Raw genomic sequence first — 2,884 nt, 5'->3', positions numbered from 1 at the left:
CAACATTACCATCATCACAAAAATTTCTCTTACGATTTAAAATGTCTTTCATAAATTTAGCGTAAGAGGGTACCTGGGTAATTAGATCAGTGAAAGGAATCGTTACCTCGAGATTCTGGATCATCTCCAAAAACTTACCAAACTTGCGCTCCAGCTTAGTATTCTTTAAACGCTCCGGATACGGGACTGCAACACTTGCCGTAGGATCAGCAACCTTCGGCTTTCGTAAGTTTAAAACTTCCTTCAAATCATCAATGACTGTAGAATCATGCAAACTAGTTGACGGATTTGCGTCCTACACTGGAGATCCGGTCGATCGACTTATAGGAGTGGTCGATCGACCAATCTGGCTGGGTGTGAACAGTTCCTAGACAGAAACTTCTTCGTCAGGAGTCTCAGTCGATCGACCATTGGTGTCAGTCGATCGACTGCTTATGCTGGGCGTGAATAGTTTCTGATCAAAAACTTTTCCATCTGACATCCCAGTCGATCGACTGCTGTTGTTGGTCGATCGACTGGTGGTACTGGCAAATAAGCTCGTTTTTTCACCAGAAATTAAACTATTTCATCATTTCCCGAGTCTCCTCTTGGCTTGTCGGGACCTTCATAAGAGAGGCCACTTCTGAGATTAATGGCATTAATCGTTTCAATTGGCCCTTCACATTTGCTCGAAGAATTGGCGACTTGCTTAGCCTTTATATTCTCCAACTGCTTCACAAAATTCTTTGAGGACTCAATCCCGGCTGCTTCTATATTCGCCACTTGAACCAAAAGAGTTTGGACCATTTCTCTCAACTCCGCGGTCTCATCTGGATTATGAACAGGAATTTCAACTCTTTCCTTGGAAGCTTCAGAGACCTCGAGCTTCTCGAGACGGGCAGTAATTGAAGTAATGAGTGTCACAACGGCACTCATTTCATCACTTTGCTTACGTGATTTTCCACGTGAACTCCCAAACTCAGCTCTATGGACTGCCATCTCCTCAATAGTGTTCCAACCTTTATTCTGACCGGTATTGTTTTGGAACCTACCATTTGCAGCTGCGTCCAGGATGAACTTGTAATCATCATATAGACCATTGTAGAATAAGTTGCAAAGGTACCACTGCTGGAAACCGTGGTGAGGGACAGCTCGGACCAAACTTTTAAGACGTCCCCATGCTTCACAAAAGCCCTCATCAGCTCCTTGTTGGAAATTTGTAATTTTACTTCTCAAGGCATCAGTCTTTGAAAGTGGGAAGTACTTCTTGTAGAAGGCTAATGCTAGAGATGTCCAATCTGTGACTCCAGCTGCTACCCAATCAAGGTAGCGGTACCAATCTCGCGCCAAATCCTTCAAGGAGTATAAGAACATCACCCCCTTTACTTCATCCTGAGTCACCCCAAATAGTATAGGTATAGAACAATGATGAGTCCGTGAAAATTTCCATATGCTTCAAGGGGTCCTCATCTGGTAGACCAGCAAACTGATTTCGCTCCACTAAATCGATATAAGGGGAACGAAACTCAAAGTTACCGGTAGTAGGGGTAGGTAACACGTGCTCCTTTGGAAGGTGGTGCTCCTTTGGCTGAAGATTATCATATATTGTAGCCATATTCGCAAAACTGAGAGTACTCAAGTCTTCCTCTCAAAAACCTGTCTTCTAACTGTGCAAAAGCAAAACTAGAAGCAAGGGTAAGCAACGGCCTCAAGAAACCAAAGTTCCTTGAGACAAGAAAAATAAACTAAAAATAAGGCAAACAGAATTAAACCGTCTCCCCGGCAACGGCGCCAAAATTTGATACCGTCGTTTTTATCAAAAATAAATTTATAATTCCAAACTAAAACTATAGCTAGTGATAATAAGGGGCGAACCACAGAGAGACAAGATCAATTTTTGTTTGCTATTTTCAGTCTATAAAAGTAACAATTAAATGGGGGTTTTGAATTTGGTTGATTCTAATGACTAATTGCTAAATATGAAATTTCTCAACAAGATAAAAGAGAGATCGGGAACTTCGGTTCACCATGGCTAAGGTCAGGTCAATAAGGTAGCAGAGGTCCTATAATACGGTCTCAGGGAATATGAGCAAGCCTTTCGATCAATGCTCAAATTAACCTTACGGTCTTCTAGTTCCCAAGAATATCTCAAAGCTTTCGCTCAAAGGAAATTCCAATATAATGATAATTTAAATTACTAATCTTCTAATCTAGTAAAAAGGTTTATCAAAAGAAAACAAGATCAATACGGAAGAATATCACACTAATAAATCGACCCTAATTTATGCCATGGCTCACCTCGTTCCCAATCAAGACAATTAGCTACTCATGACTAAAACTACAACAATTGCAAAATTAAAGGCAAAGAAAAAGTTTGACATGATTGAATTGAATTAAAGAGAAAGGATAAAAACTGAATTGCTGAAATTAAATTGATAAAAGCAAGAAATGAATTAACAAGTAATTAAAGAAAGAGTAAATTGAATTAAAGCTTACTAAGGATTGATGAACAAAAGTATTGAGATTCGAATTCCGTCGTCTCTCCCAAAAACTAGATCTAAAAAAAACTAGTGTTTCTGAATAATCAAAAACATAACCTAAAAATTGTAGCTACGTTCTACTGATAAACGATGCCAAAAGTTAATTACAAATTGGGCTTTTAAAAGTCTAACACGAGGAATTAATCTCAGCTCGCAGACTGGTCGATCGACTTATGAGCATGGTCGATCGATTGGTGAGTGCTGTACAGTAGCGTCTGATGAAATTCCTTGGTCGATCGACTGGTGATGTTGGTCGATCGACCAACTGAGCTGTGTAGTGGCTTCTTTCTCTCTTCAAATCAGCTCTTCACTCCATTGCACGCATCCCAAGGCGAGTGAATCCGAACTCCCTTCTTCCAAGCTTC

General features: G+C 40.3%; 1 non-coding gene across 1 annotated transcript; it reads left to right on the top strand.

Moving 5' to 3' along the window:
• Positions 1 to 1,111: 1,111 nt before the first annotated feature.
• Positions 1,112 to 1,220, top strand: LOC141635512 (small nucleolar RNA R71). The gene has a single exon (XR_012540195.1). It is a non-coding gene; the product is annotated as a small nucleolar RNA R71 (small nucleolar RNA).
• Positions 1,221 to 2,884: the final 1,664 nt, after the last annotated feature.

Source organism: Silene latifolia, chromosome Y (genome assembly GCF_048544455.1).
Source record: "Silene latifolia isolate original U9 population chromosome Y, ASM4854445v1, whole genome shotgun sequence".
Taxonomy (NCBI): Eukaryota; Viridiplantae; Streptophyta; class Magnoliopsida; order Caryophyllales; family Caryophyllaceae; genus Silene; species Silene latifolia.
The sequence above is the reverse complement of the archived record's forward strand: the minus strand, read 5'-3'. Positions and strand labels throughout refer to the sequence as shown.